At 38.6% G+C, this 16,976-nt stretch overlaps 1 long non-coding RNA gene across 1 annotated transcript; it reads right to left on the bottom strand.

The window, feature by feature from the left end:
* Positions 1 to 15,108: 15,108 nt before the first annotated feature.
* Positions 15,109 to 15,497, bottom strand: LOC141712937 (uncharacterized). The gene is made up of 3 exons (XR_012571732.1): positions 15,446 to 15,497; positions 15,282 to 15,351; positions 15,109 to 15,198 (listed from the first exon to the last, which is right to left on the bottom strand). It is a non-coding gene; the product is annotated as an uncharacterized LOC141712937 (long non-coding RNA).
* Positions 15,498 to 16,976: the final 1,479 nt, after the last annotated feature.

Genomic DNA, 16,976 nt, shown 5'->3' with positions numbered 1-16,976 from the left:
CTGTATCTAGCAGTCAATAATGACAAATATTGCACATCTTTTATCACTTTATTTGCTATGCCTTGTGGCTTCTGTACAATGTTATGGTGCAAATGGAAATAACCCTCTTGAAAAGCTTATCAAAGCTCAGAAGTCGAAAAGGATATCTACTTTCCGTGATGAGGGTCTAAAAGATGAGTATTCACCTGTGTATTTTGGATCTCAAGATGGATTGAAGGAAGCTGACAAGTTGGATTCATTGCCAGGGCAACCTGATGGAGCAACTTTTGATCAATACTCCTGATATTTCACAGTAGATCCGGTTGCTGGAAGAGCACTTTTCTACTATCTTGCGTAGTCTGAAAATTCTTCTAGCAAGCCTTTAGTTCTATGGCTAAATGGAGGTAAATATAGGATCCTATAGAATTATAGTTTCTCAATATAAAGTGCATGCCATACTGCATAGTAGAAAATATGAAACTGAAGGCTTTTTGTTCAATCTAGTAGGAATTGCTGTGAGTTTCTTTCTTGAAGCAATTAAACGATCACATGGTAGCACGTATAAAACATAAACAATGATAACTGACATGGAGTACCTTAATTTGCAGATTGGTAATGCATACATAGACGAGGAAACTCAATTTAAAGGAACAATAGATTACTACTGGTCACATGTTTTACTATCTATTGCATGTGCCTTACTACTCTAAGATTGATACTGACAGTATCACGTCTGAAGGAAAGTAAAAAATAGAAGGGAGGGAGATAAGAGACTATAGTAGTAGATCTGATAGATTATTGGTAAAAGATGATGAAAGATTTATGAAGGTGAGTGGAATGAGCAAACACGTGAGAAGGAACAAGTTGTAAAAATCCATGAAAGGCAAATAACTGTAACATACATATTATGATTTTTTTTTGTCAGGTGTTATGATTTAAATGTTAATCAAATGAAGTAACAAATTCATCTTATGTGCTATCTATTTCCATTTTTCCAACTGAACGTATTAAAATTTACTGCTTTAAAGCTCTTTGCAATATACAGCCCGATTGATCCATCTTGTTTTACATTTCAATACCTTATATTCATGAAGGATTCCCTGTTACCAAAACTAATTATTTCCTATATCAAACCGAATGAGTCATCTTGATAGTGTATCTCTCTTTTGTAATGAAGCCCGATATGACTGTATTTTGCCTGACTAAGCTGCACTTGTTCCATCCTACCTGCATAGTCTATCATGCTGAAGCTACAGCTCATGGTGTATCACTATGCTGAAAGACTTGTGTTTTTGTTGATTGTTTATTTATACTTTTGTCCTCAGGTTGAATATAAAAAAATGCCTGGCTGGCAATCTGATATTTCTTCCATCAGAAACTACTCTGATCTGCCAAAGGCTACACGTGACTACGTGGAAAGAATAGAAGAGCTTGTTGGTGTACCCGTTCATTACAAGAGATGGATGCCCTCATGTCACTATTCCTCCAAAGACATGGGAATCTTGCAGGTACATATATCTAATAGATTGTTAAATCACAGCTTATCATCTAATCTTAAAATTATTTGACTTACAATTGGTACTCTGACTAATTATATAACGTTGTTATATGTAGTGGTGTAATTGATTATACGGAAGCCCCAACAACAGTCTTGCCAGTTATCAAGGAACTTGTGAACAGTGGCATCAGTGTCTGGCTATATAGGTGAACAAATTTTTTTTTCGAAATTAGAAACATTATGAACTGTAAGAATTTGTATGACTAAAATCGAGTTTAAGTATGCAGCGGGGACACGGATGGCGTAGTGTCAGTGACAACAACAAGATATGCCATAGACTATCTTCAAACTACAGTCAAAACATAATGGTACCCCTGGTACACTAAGGCTGAGGTACAAATACTACATTATCAGCAAGCACACACAAAACCCTTCCTCTAATTGTCAAATCACGAATCATTAATTTCTTCGATGATGTTTTTCAAGGTGGGAGGATATGCAGTTGGATACGAAAATTTGACATTTGTGACTGTAAGGGGATCCAGACATTTTGTTCCAAGTTATCAGCCTTCTCGTGCACTTGCTTTGTTCTCTTCCTTTTTGGCTGGAGAGCTTCCTCAAACAAATGTCTCCAATATCCTAAACACTTCCTCATGAGGTCGCCATCCGGAGTCTATTATTACTGGACTAAACATTATTGGCTATGCAATAGGTATATAACTTACGATCATTATACTTTTGGATAAACTTTGCTTGTATAAAGTTAATAACATGTAATGTTTACTTTCCTTGCTCATCAGATGTTGTCCATCAGTTAATGGAGCTCTTTTAGAAGATAATATGAAAGACGAGTACAGAATGACTCAGTGGCATCTGAGTTTTATCTGTAAATGTTAGGCAGCTAATCGTGCATATACATCATGTTTTACTTTTATGGTCATTAGTGTTTAGGTGTATGTATAGTAAACCTGCTATGCAGGAGAGAGTTTAAGAGATATTACTACTGATTGAAGAAATTTTCAATATACTGGCTACCCGTTTACATGGTCTTACATAAATCTTGTTTATTTCTTTTTGTGTTAGCAGTGTTTAGCACTTGACATGTATATAAGAAAAGTTGATGTCAAAAAAGATAATGTACATCACTTTAAGGTAAAACAATGATGTCAAAGAAATCCAGGTTCAAGTCTAAATGAAACATAGAAATCACTTTGTTTAAGATAAAACTGATGTCAAGTGACATTATAAACATCACTTTTAACCAAACAAAACTGATGTCAAAAAACGCAATGTACATCAGTTTCAGACAAATAACTGATGTGAAACACTAACATGTTCAAGTCTAAATGATACATAGACATCACTTCATTCTAGAAAAAAGTGATGTCTATACGCTAAATTAGACATCACCTTTCATTAATGAAACAGATGTTTAATATGCCATTTTACATCACCTCTGTCAAAATTATCGATATTTTTGTGACAAAAAACATAGCTCATGATGTGTTTAACATGTTTAATTAGGTGTAATTTAGTTATTAAATAATTTATTTATAGCATTTTATGTAAATAATCAACACATAGACATCTGTTTTTTAACTAAAATCGATGTCTAATCGAGTATAGACATCGGGTATCCACCGATGTCTAAAATAGACATCACCGACATCAACATCGGTTGTGAAACAACATAGACATCGGTCAAAAAGCGATGTCTATGGACTTTTTTCTTGTAGTGTTCCCAGCTTTCCTTGTAGCTGACTGGATGAAGGAGGGCATCGTGCTCCACCATTAATTCCATGAATTCTTGAGTATCCATCCAGCCATCAAAGGCCTTGTCCTTCCGGGCCTTGAGAATAACAATCTCAGCCCGGGCCGTTTCAAGGTCGGAAGTTAAGGAGGCAAGTTGGGCTTGAAGAGCCTCTATCCTCTGGTTGGCCTCCTCCAGCTTCGTGTTTGCGTCTTCTAGGCCAACTTTTGAAGCCTTGGCTTGGTGAAGTGCCCCTTGAAAATGGACTTTCTCCTACAAGACACAAAGGAAAAGTGGGAAACAAGAAAAATTATGATAGAAAGCTATGAATGCCAAAAGAAAAAGACGTACCGTCGCCAAAGCCTGAGCTCCGAAAAGCTCGTTAGCCTCCAAGTCTTGTTGAAGGACAAGGTCATGATAGTCTACAGGGGAAATAGAATGCATAGACCATTCCTTGGCAAGTGTTGTGTTGCCAACAATCAAATCCTTTCCGCGAATTCCCCAGGCAGGTTAGAAGAAAGCCCCTGGTTTCTGTTTTGTACGTAAAGGTTGGCTGGGGCCCTCTTCGTCTCCTTCCTTCGCCTAAAGAAGGAATTCTGGGAAGCGATCCCCAAGGCGCGGGTCCTTGAAGACCTTCCCGGCGTGTTTCATCCTGGTCGTTTCCAGGTCTTTAGGCTTTGTAGCCTCTTCAATCTTCTCAGCAACTGTAACGAATAAGATAAGTGAGTTGAGAAATTAGCAAAGTAAAAAGTGGGAGGAACGAAGATAACTAGAGAAGGAAGGAAACATACTTTTTTTAGGAATGGGAGAAAGGCCACATTCTACAAGAACGGTCTCCCTGATAAGATCCCAAGAGTGGGAAGTCCCATTATCTTGAGTAAGGAGGTTGAAAGCTCTGGTCTCCTCCTCAGATAAAACTATATCATTCGGGCTCCCATCCAGAGCTAGCCCAAAAGACGAACGAAAGAGGGTTCCCCAATCGCCACCCACCTAAAGGACGTACAGAAAATCCTTCTTCCACCCCAAGTTATTGTCGGGGATGGACTTCCCAATCACTATGTGGGGAACAGTGGGGCGTTGATTCAAAGAAACCCACCCCAGGTTCTTGTCGGGGTTGTTCTTGAACTGAAAGATCTTTCTGAACACAGCAACCGAGGTAGGGACGTTGTGCTTGGCGCATTGCGACAAGTAGCAAAGAATCAACCTCCAAGAGTTTGGAGAGAGTTGGCAAGGGCTGATGCCCACATCAGCTAGCAGAACAGGGATAAATGGGTGAAAGCGAAATCAGATACCTACCCTTAGAGTGTCCTTGTAGACGCATAGAGCGTCCTTCTTCCATTGACAGGCCCTGTCGGCCGGACCCGCAAGAATCAGCTTGAAGGGTTCCTTGATTTTGAAACAAGTACTCAACTTGTCCAGCTCCTTTGGATCCCGGAAAACACTGATGTGGTCGTGCGCGTCCAGATGCGCGTCAGACGGGTACTCATCCCCTCGGGTGTTGATCATATCAATCAAGGAAGTGTACCTTGATCGAATGGGGAACTCATTAGACTTTTTGGCCATGTTCATCTTGGCCAAATGAGTCGTTCTCTTATCAGACATCTGAAAAAAGGGCGCAAAAGAAGACAATTTTAAAACACAAGCTATACAAAAAGGAGCAAAAGAAAAGAAGAGAGAAAGGTATTTTACCTGAAGTAACGCTGCAAAAAGGGGCTGGCTTGCTAAGTGAAAGTTTTGGGGCTCAAAAACTCCGACCTAAAATTATTTCTCTGAGATCTTTAGGAGAAGAAAAGAGGAAGGGAATTCAGAAATGAGAAAGTGAGAAATGAGTGACCCTAGTTACTCCTTTATATAGGTGGAAAAGGGAAGATGAAAAGGCAGAAAAGCCCATTAAGCTGAAGGCCCAAAGAAAAAGCCCAAATTCTGGAATGTTCCAGAATATCTTTAGAGTTATTAAGTTTTGGAACCTTCCAGAATATCTTCAATAATTCTTAAAGCCCAAACGAGGCCCAAATCCAAAAAGGATGTGAAAAAGTGAAGGCCCAAATCAAAAAAGGATTTGGAAAAGTAAAGGTCCAAATAAGGCCCAATCCAAGTTGGATTAGGAAAAGCCCAATAAAGACCAGGATTGAGGTCAAATTTGAGGTCGTAAATCCTATTCGAATTCTTTCGAACAGGCGCCCGAAAAATACGGGTTAAAAAGACCAGGATGGAGGTCGAAATTGAAGTCGTGGATCCAGTTCGAATTCTTTCGAACAGAAGCCAGAAAAGCACTTATCAATAAGATTAGGATTGAGGTCGAAATCCTGGTCATGAATCAAGCACGAAATTTTTGAGAAGAATGACCAAGATCCAGGTCGTAGGTTTGACTAGGATCCAGTTCAAAACCCTGGTCGTGATTCCTAGTCGAAACATTACGAACAAGAGACAAAAAGGGACCAAAACTTTGACCAACATCCAAGTCGTAGGTTCGACTAGGATCTAGGTCAAAACCCTGGTCGTGATTCCTAGTCGAAACCTTACGAACAGGAGTCAAAAAGGGACCAAAACTTCAACCAAGATCCAGGTCGTAGGTTCCACTAGGATCCAGGTCGAAACCCTGGTCGTGATTCCTTGTCGAAACCTTGCGAACAAGAATCAAACAAGGACGGAAATTTCGACCAAAATCCAGGTCGAAGGTTCGACTAGGATCCTGGTCAAAATCCAGGTCGTGGAACCTAGTCGAAATCCTTCGACCAGGATTAAAAGGCTGGCCCAAAGTTTGACTAGGATCCAGGTCGAATTTTCGACTAGGATCCTGGTCGAAAAAGGGCTGAAAATTAGAAAATATTTTTGAAAATTTGGAAAATCTCGGAAATAAAGGGAAAATTCCTAAAAAATACTAGAAAATTTCTAAAAAGAGGGAAAAAGGTAAGAAAATAATAGGGAAGTTTTTAAACAAACCTAAAGCCGCGTACAAGGAAAATCGTAGTAAATGTGTAGGTCGCTCCACACTTTACACAAAACGATACCCTGGAAGGGAATGAGTGAACTTAACTTTTGCGAAATCTTATACGGTTCCCCAAAAGTTGGGGGGCAGATGATAGGGAACAAATAAATCCTGATTATATAATTAAATATTGCATTAATTACACATGGTTTGGGCTACAAGGGCCAATAAGAAGATCTATGACATTCAGACCAAAAAGGTTAACACATTGATCAGGCCCGATGGACCAGATCAGGCCAGATGGAACAAAGAAGGCCCAAAACCCTGAATATTAATTAATTTCATAATTAATTAATAAGGGAAAAATCAACTATTAAGAAGAGTCCCAATAAGGACATAAATCTTTGTAGATTAGCCTCCAAGGGACCTAGAAGGATAAGGAATCAGTTTCCTACCACTCAGGACTCCAAAGTCCATTCTAATTCTGAGACTTAACTACCAAGTCTCCTATACCAAGTCCAATTCAAGGACTCCCAATATTTATATAAGGGGCCTTACCCCACAAATCAGAACTACGTTTTTTGACTTGATCCTTAGCAATCAGCAAGGTAGGCAGATCAAGTCACATAACACAAGAGCAGTCAAATCGAGCCACGAAGCTCACGTTCCTTAATAATAAACGCAGCAATTATATACCTTAGATTTTAATCCATAACAACTATTGATGAGATTGTTTGTGATGGGACGGGATCGTCAGTTCCACTGTTGTTTCTGCTCCGTGTAAGTACCATGGTTGTTGTTATCATTCCACAGACGACGCCAAATGTTATAGAATAAAACTAGGGTTTATTAGTATTTAATACTAGGGTTTGTGAGCTTTGAACTTCAATGATTGTTCTCGCGGTGGGGGTTGGCTGTACTCGCGAGATGTAGTTCTAGGTTGGGGGTAGAGCCCTTTATATAAATGTTAGTCTAGGGTTAGACTTATTTCAGGACTTGGTGGATAAGTCTCCAACTTAGATGGTAGTTAGGACTCCTGTAAAGTAAGAGATTCTAGATCCTTCCTTGTAGGAGTTAGTGTCCATGTTTGACATCTTATCTCTTCTCTTTCAGACGTATTGGGCCTAGTTCATGAACAACTCATGTTCGGAGACCTTGACGACCTCTGCTCATGGGCCTTGACTACTTGGACTGTCTTTAGTCTGTTACGATCCTAGACCAGCCTGGTTTGTTTCGGGTTTTGGACCAGAATTCCAAATGTAATTAATGTGACATTTAATGTGTTTTTAGGATGTATTTTCTATCCATATCACATACTTTGAATATACACAACTGAAGAATCCCTATTTTCATCTATATAGCTCAAACAATTCTGCAGAACATGCCGGACTTCCAAAATGTTGACAGATCTTCTTTGCAAAGCTTGCACTGTTAGTAGTGAGCCAGACTTAACACTAACATTCCTCGGACCCTTCTCTATTCCCCATTTGAGAGCTTCAAACACTCCTTTCTTTTCAGCCTCGAACACAGACTCCTAGTTACCCAGCCTCATAACCCCTTCCTTCAACAAAAGCTCCTGTGTGATCTCGCAGGACCATGCCAACTGAAAATGAATCAAGCTCTTTAATCACAGAAGCATCCACATTAATTTCAAAGTGACCTACTTCAGGTGGACGCCATCGATAATACTGTTGCTTCTCTTCTGTATTTACCCTATTACAATCAGTCTTGTTTTTCATAGCAAGTTGCCAGTCAGATACCACCTCGGTACTTCATTCCATTGCCAATGAGGGAGAAATATTATTATCTTTCCATACACACTTGTTAAGCCAATGCCAAATTCCACATAAAACTGTAGCAATCCTACTAACCGCCAGAGAAGTTCCTGTATTAATTATGTGTAATAACCAGTCCTGTGCTGAATGTGATCATACTCATATCATACTGTAATCCTACTTGTAACCATCATTGAGAAGCAAAGTGACATTCAAAGAGCACGTGCAGTAGATGCTCGACATCTCGAGTATACATGGGACAAATAATGGTTAAAGGAACACTTTTAGATCTCAATATGTGTTGGTTTTAATCTAAAACCATGCTTATTTATTTTATTTATTGCAAGATTTATTTCCTGTTCTTAGTATATGATTTGGTCATATGGCCGGTAGAGTAAGTTTAGGAGATGATTGAATAAGCGATAGGCACTGGAGATAATTTAGGAATTAGTTTCCTGATTGTTAGCATATCACCTATCTATAGGTGTATTTAAATTCTGTATTTTGCTCTTTTCTAATCAAGGCGTCCATTTAGAGTATTCTTGTTTATGCACTATCTTTCATATATCAGTCTTATATCATAGTGATCTCCTATAATCTGGTATCAGAGCACATGTCAAAGGGGACTATGGCAGAGACAAGCAAAGTGAAGGATGGTATGATCGGGCTAAGCTACCCTATGTTAAACAGGGGAAACTATACGGTCTGGTCGATCAAAATGAAGGTGTATTTGCAAGCACAAGGAGTATGGCACGCTGTGGAGGCGGAGTCAACAACGCCCGACGAGGAAAAGACAGATAAGATGGCAATGGCAGCCATTTATCAGAGCATTCCGGAGGACATCCTGTTGTCTGTGGCAGAGAAAAAGACAGCAAAAGAGACATGGGTAGCTGTCAAAACCATGTGTCTAGGTGCTGATAAAGTGAAAAAGGCGAGGGTACAAACTCTTAAGGCTGAGTTTGAATCCCTGAGTATGAAAGAGACAGAGGTAATCGATGACTTCTGTATGAAACTCAATAGTTTGGTGACAAATATTCGAGCTTTAGGAGAAGAAATGCAGGAGGCCTATATTGTGAAGAAACTGCTGAGCGCAGTACCCGGAAAATTCCTTCAAATAGCCTCTACCATTGAACAATTTGGTGACTTGGAGACTATGACTGTCGAGGAAACGGTTGGATCTCTTAAAGCCCATGAAGAAAGACTCAGGGGTCAGAGTGATACTAGTGGGGGACAGTTACTTTTAACAGCAGAAGAATGGTCCAAGAAGGAAATAGACGAGACCAAGCTACTTCTCACGAGAGAGGAGTGGTTGAAACGGAGTGGAAATGGTGGAACACAGGGCTCTATGAGTTCAAGGGGTCGAAATGGGAGAGATTTTACTCGAGGAACACGCGACAAGAGTAAAATCGCTGTTTCAGCTGTCTTGGATACGGACACTATGCTGCGGAATGTAAGAAAATAAAACGGGAAAGGGAGCAAAAGGAGGAGGCGAATTTGGCCAGAATGGATGATGAACCTGCTTTGCTAATGGCAGAAAAGGTATTGTTGGTGGACGAAGGAAAAGTGTCGCCCAGGCTGAATCAAGTTAGCAAAGAAAAACAAGGTGATTCCAACGTTTGGTACCTTGACAACGGGGCCAACAACCACATGACATGCCAGTTGTCAAAGTTCAAATAGTTAGACCAAAGTGTTAAGGGACAGGTCAAATTTGGTGATGGATCCATAGTGCGCATCGAAGGAAGGGGGACAATTCTGATGAAATGCAGAACCAGGAGAAGAAAGACTTTTACAAAAGGTATACTACATTCCTGCTTTGTGTAGCAATATAATCAGTCTAGGACAATTGGCTGAAGAAGGGAACAGAGTTGTATTAAATGGAGAATATCTGTGGGTCTACGAAAGAGAAGGAAAGCTGATAATGAAGGTAAAATATTCAACTAATCGCTTGTATAAAATTATTATATGTAGTGAGAGTGCAGATTGTTTATTATCCAAAACAAGCGAGAACTCCTGGCTTTGGCACGCCCGACTCGGGCATGTGAACTTTAAGGCTTTAACTCTGATGTCAACTGGAAGAATGACATATGGTATACCTGAAATAAAAGCACAGAATGAGGTTTGCAGAGGGTGCTTAATGTCAAAACAGGCGAGAACTCCTTTCCCAGGACAGGCAACTTACACTGCAAATGAGGCCTTGGAGATAGTTCATGGTGACTTGTGTGGGCCCATAACACCATCTACTACTGCTGGAAATAAGTATTTCTTCTTGTTGGTCGATGACTACACTAGAGTGATGTGGGTGTATTTTTTGAAAAGTAAAGATGAGGCACTTGAAGCTTTCAAGAATTTCAGGGCAAAAGTCGAAACTGGAGGTAAAAGAAGGATCAGAACCCTAAGAACGGACAGGGGGGTGAGTTTAACTCAAAATTATTTGATGCCTACTGTGATAAGGTAGGGATCTCTAGACAACTCACTGCTCCTTATTCACCACAACAGAACGGTGTGGTCGAAAGGAGGAACAGAACTGTTGTTGAAATGGCTCGAAGTTTTCTCAAAGACAAGAATATGCCATCCACATTCTGGGCAGAAGCTGTACGCCACTCGGTGTATATACTGAATCGTCTACCTACTAGAGCGTTATCTGGTGTGACACCGTATGAAGCATGGGCCGAGAGAAAGCCGGATATAAGTCATGTCAGGGTGTTCGGTTGTTTGGCACATATGAAGCTACCAGCTAATCAAGTAACTAAGTTGAGTGATCGAAGTAAGATGATGATCAACCTTGGAAAGGAGCCCAAGACGAAGGCATACAGACTTTATGACCCCGAGAACAAAAGTGTGCATGTAAGCCGTGATGTAATATCTGAGGAGGAAAAAGGATGGGACAGTTGGGAGAAAATTGAGACTACTGTTGGCGAGCATCAAGGCAGTTTTAGTGTATGTAACTTGCAAACTGAAGAAGACAGGGTTGAGACTGAGGGTTTTGACACACCACCACCATCTCGACAGTTGAACAATGGTGAGGGAGATTATTTGATGTCCACTCAGGGTACAGTATCATCTGGGCATGGATCACCAATTACTCGAGACTCTATCTTGAGTTCAGATTCTGAAGCAAGTAGTGAGCTACCCAGAAAAACCAGACAGGTGTCGGAATTGTACGAGGAAACTGAAGAGATTGATCTGGACGAGGATGAGCTTATGCTAATGGGAACTGAGGAACCCACAAGCTATAGTAAAGCAGCAACAGAACATAGCTGGCAACAAGCAATGAAGAATGAGATTGATGCAGTCGAAAGAAATAATACGTGGAAGTTGACTGAGCTTCCTGCAGGCCAAAAAGCGATTGGATTGAAATGGGTCTTTAAACTGAAAAAGGATACAAACGGAGAGGTGGTAAAACATAAGGAATGCATCGTTGTGAAAGGATATGTCCAACAGCAGGGGAGAGATTTTGACGAAATATTCGCGCCAGTGACTCGTTTGGAGACAGTGAGACTTCTGTTGGCACTAGCTGCTAAGAACGCATGGGAGATTCACCATTTGGACGTCAAATCTGCCTTCTTGAATGGGGAGATTCAAGAGGAAGTTTATGTTACTCAGCCTGAGGGTTTTGTAAAGAAGGGGAAGGAACATCTTGTCTATAAACTTGTGAAAGCACTATATGGTTTGCGTCAAGCCCCTCGTGCTTGGTACGCAAAATTGAGCAGATGTTTGGAAGAACTCGGTTTCTCTCGATGTCCATATGAGCATGCAGTGTATACGAAGAGAATTGGGGAGGATTTGTTGATAATTGGTGTGTACGTCGATGATCTACTTGTGACAGGTACCAAAGTATCGATCATAGAGGAGTTTAAAGCACAAATGAACAAACGGTTTGATATGAGCAACCTGGGAAAGCTATCATACTATCTTGGGATTGAAGTGGAACAGGGACTTGGTTATGTCGAATTGAGGCAGACTGCATATGCCAAGAAGGTGCTTGAGAAGGCTGGGATGTTGGCATGCAATCCTACCAAATATCCAATGGACCCAAAGGAGAGTTTAACAAAGGACGAAGGTGGGAAATTAGTGGACACAACTCAGTTCAAAAGTATCGTTGGAGGTTTACGTTATTTGGTTCATACAAGGCCAGATATAGCCTATTCTGTGGGTATAATCAGCAGATTCATGGAGAAGCCAACCATTCAGCATCAATATGCCGCGAAACGAATACTCAGGTACATCAAAGGAACATTGGGATATGGTTTGGTGTACACTAAGAATGGTAACAATAATATCCTAAGTGGGTACTCAGATAGTGATCTTGCCGGGCACGTAGACGATCGAAGAAGTACCGGGGGTATGGCATTCTACTTGAATGAAAGTTTAGTGACATGGGTTTCACAAAAACAGCGGTGCGTGGCATTATCTTCCTGCGAGGGTGAGTTCATGGCGGCAACTGCAGCCGCTTGCCAGGCTATTTGGTTGAGAAACTTGTTGGGACAAATCACAGGAAATGATGTCGGTCCAGTAGTGCTTTACATTGACAATAAATCTGCCATTGATTTGGCCAAAAATCCAGTTTTCCATGGACGCAGCAAGCACATAGATATTCGTTACCATTTCATCCGTGAGTGCGTGGAACGGGGGGAGATTGTGGTCAAGCACATAAGCACAGAACTCCAAAAGGCTGATATATTGACTAAGGCGCTGGCTACGGTGAAGTTTGAAAGAATGAGGTTGCTGCTGGGTGTTAAGAACCTAAATAAGTAAGTTTAGATTAAGGGGAGAATGTTGGTTTTAATCTAAAACCATGCTTATTTATTTTATTTATTGCAAGATTTATTTCCTGTTCTTAGTATATGATTTGGTCATATGGCCGGTAGAGTAAGTTTAGGAGATGATTGAATAAGCGATAGGCACCGGAGATAATTTAGGAATTAGTTTCCTGATTGTTAGCATATCACCTATCTACAGGTGTATTTAAATTCTGTATTTTGCTCTTTTCTAATCAAGGCGTCCATTTAGAGTATTCTTGTTTATGCACTATCTTTCATATATCAGTCTTATATCATAGAGATATCCTATAATATGTTCCTGATGTACATTATTATGACAGAATCTCCAGAGAAATAAATATTCCTAAAAACTAAAATACTACTATGAACTGGAAAATGGGAATTGCAATATCGTGCCCTTATACTACTATTCATTCTTAGGATTTATTAAGAAGATTGGTTTACATAAAAACTTTGTAGATAAAGTTTTGTTTAAGAGATTTAAAGAAAACATGTACCACTTGAATGGGACAAAGGGACATTGATATCCATTATTACAATGCGTATCAGTTGGATAGCACCATGCACTCCTAGGGTCTGTTAGGTTAGGGCGGATCTGTGGAGTTTTGGATACTGTGTGGTACGCCAATTGGTCAAGATACTGTGTGGTTCTCTTGAGGTTCTGTACCTACCCTCTAATCCTTTATATTTCAACAAGTCTCATTATAAAACGGCAACCTTGTTGTTAAACACAACTTAAAATTCAACATCCAATGATATGTGGCCTCTTAATGTTTATTTATTCAACGTGTACGGGTTTCAAGTTTGCACTAGAGTACATAATTTTTAGCAGCTAATGACAGATACCCAAGTATAATTGTGCCCCATAAAGTTACTATATTGATATCTGGTTCAGGGCAAGTCGACACTACAAGGAAAACTGGCTCAGACAAGTGTTTTAACCCGTTATCTGATTCCCTGAAAACCCGTTGTTTATTGAGCCGCCGTCTCTTACATGGATCAGACAACGATTAGAAACAGTTGTGTGAGTCATCGAAGACAACGACCAACTATGATTCCCCGTTGTATTACAACCAGAACAAACGTCTTTCCATAAATTCTGTTGTAAGAAGATTTATTAGACAAGTAAAGTTAAAAAGGTTGTGTATGTGGTCACTAAGAGTTTTAGAATAGAACATAACACACAACCCTTATTCAGATATATATATTGTCCTCTACCTTAACACACAATTCAAACGATAACCACCGTTGTATTACAACCATAACAAACAAGTATTTTCTATATATTCTGTTATAACAAGTATACTTAGACAAGTTCTCTTGAAAACGTTGTGTATGTTCTTACTAAAAGTTTAGGAGTAGAACATAACACACAACCCTTATTATTTATTGTCCTCCACCTTAACACACAATTTTCAAAAGATAAAATTTTGTTGTCTTACAACCATACAGACAACCCCTTTATTTTAAATTTGTATTGTTGGAATTGCTTTATACAACATTTGTTTATCACTTGGTATTGTATGATTATGTTTTGCACTTATATTTTAATGTAGAAAGTGTTGTGTGGTCTTCAAGGCATAATTCTTTTTATTCTTAATAGCATTGTTGGACAATGGATAATAGTTAGTTTTGTTCAGACAATGGTTTTTTATTGTGTGAATCTTCTTTTAACAATGTTTAGTTTTAAATAGCATTGTTATATGTTATAAAACATGATGAGCTTGGTCTTTATAAGTGTTGTGTGAGACACAATATAATATGGTTATTGTATAACTTTATTGGCTAAAAGCTCCTCAAACAATGGTTTTTCAAATTAAAATTAAACACAACAACATTATAAAATGAACATGCCATAAAAATTAAAACCCAAACTATCATTCAGATTACAAGCAAATTGTCACCATTACACAAACAATCAACCATCAATCCTTCTATTACACCAACAATCAACCAACCCTCCATTACATGAATCCACTAAACCAATATTTAACCATTGCAACCAAGAACTAACTTATAACCAAGTTTTATCTTAAACAAAACAAGACCATTCAAGTAGAAAGCAAAATATTTTCAGGTGAACATATCCACAAAAACGCTAGTAATTAGAAACAACGTTTAAATAGAGTTAACTACCATGACTAGAACTCCCAAATTTCAACACAAAATATGTTCACAACTCAAAATACCCAGCAGCACTGTATGCAAGTTCAAGTGGCATGCTTCTTCATGAAGTACTTTGCCCATTCAGTCTTTATCTCGTTCAGTTCTTTCATGCCATAACTTAGGTTGCTTCTGCGTAACCACTGAAACATGGATGTAAAAATCACATTTATTTACCACAATACACTTGGATATAGAAAAAAGAAAGATAACTATAACATTACCTTCTAATGAAATTTTAATTCCATATCGGCACAAATCTCTTTCATGTAACCCATTATAAACAAACCACAATCTTTGCTCCCAGTTTGGACAGGTACCCCCTGGAGAACATTAAAAACTTTATATATGTCTAGCTACACTATTCTTGTAGAATAGAGAAATTGATAAAATATACTATATTTACCCCCAGATTCTCCCAAGATATTTTCTTCTTTAAGAACTTCTTTGCTTTTTCCTGGTAGAGTTTGATGGCACTACGAAAATATAATATAGATCAATTGTAAGTCATATTTATATTTAATTATTAAAGTGATTGTAGTTGAAATAAAATTTTAATATTGTACTCACTTGTCAATCACTTCTGTCCATTCTTCAGTTGCAATCCTGCGCTTCAATGGGTCCATGTGGTAAACAGTTTGTGAATCTGGATTTACAGCAGTGAGCGTCCAATGATTCCTGATAATTTATGAACAACAAAATTTACAATAACATACAGAGATGATGATATACAAAAAATAATCTTTAAGTAAGGAATATATTATTTATTATAACAGGTACTAACACAGCATTATATGGTAGCAGGAAAATTTGTCCTGGTTTAGCGTTCCTGAATCTGATAGATAAGGATTTTGACCTCTCTCCTGGACTACCACAACCAAGTGCGCCTATCATCCCAGGATCAACAAACGTTATCATGTCAACCATCTTGCGCTTTTTCAAATTCTCTTGCAATAAACTGTTAAAAATTGGAGATACAGATTATGAAAAATTCAAAAAAAAACTCAATAAGTATTCATAAAGGCAACAAAACTTTAGAAAAATGCTTACTTGATAAAAATGCAAATGGTGGACCCTGATATCTCACCCCCAGAGCACAAAGCATGCACATCCGATAAAAACAGTGCCTTCTTAGCGGTTACTCCAAAAGCTTCTTGGCATAGATAAAAAGAGTTTACTTGTCCATCAGCTAGGGCATTTTTTGCCCAAAGCCACAGACGTTTCAAAACAGGGGGATAATTCGCACCCATGTCCAATACATACTCTGGTTCCGGGACACAATCTTTTACCTTCTTCCATTTTTTTCCAGTAGTTTTCTTGCCTCCCTGAATTGAAAATATAAAAAGAAAATAGAGAATGCAAAGTTAAAGAAAGTTGACATGTTAAGTAATTGAAAATCTAAATTATGTTTTTATTCTTTATTTTTAAAAAACAACATAAGTTTCAAAAGAATTATAATATAAACAGATTTAGTTCATTAATACGTAACAAATTAAAAATTGCATCATTATTAATTTAATTATCAAACCTATTTCCAACATTTTAACAAAAATAAATATGTGACAACCACCACAAAATCAACACTGAAATAAGGGGAAAAAATTATTATATATAAAACTGAACCAAACAATTATTCAACCTAAACATGAGAAACAATATCGCAAAAACTTACCTATATATAGACCCGATATTGTAAAAATTAGATTACTAAGTTTAAAAATATACTTGCATATATATATAAGAAAATTTAACCTTTGGACTTCCTTTCACTGCAGCGGCGCTTGTCTTCACTTCCATTATGAGGTTTCTCGGCCATGCAATATATGTTCCCACAGCTTGTTCCACCGTCACGATCTCATCTTGGATTGGTAAGGGAATCTTTTCAGATCCTTGGAGTACACGAGTGATTGAGACCCGTACATTTTCTTTTTCCAGTTGTTTCCCATGAAGAACCTGACACTTAGTATCAACTGTTGCATAAGCAACGATATTTGTCGGGGAGCCAATTGCTAATTCCCACTCTGTGCATCCTTTAACCTCCAACACCTCCTCATTATTAGGTTCCAGACACACATCCTCAACCAACATTTGATTATCCTCA

This window comes from Apium graveolens, chromosome 3 (genome assembly GCF_009905375.1).
Source record: "Apium graveolens cultivar Ventura chromosome 3, ASM990537v1, whole genome shotgun sequence".
Taxonomy (NCBI): domain Eukaryota; kingdom Viridiplantae; phylum Streptophyta; class Magnoliopsida; order Apiales; family Apiaceae; genus Apium; species Apium graveolens.
This window is presented reverse-complemented; position numbering and strand designations above follow the sequence as displayed.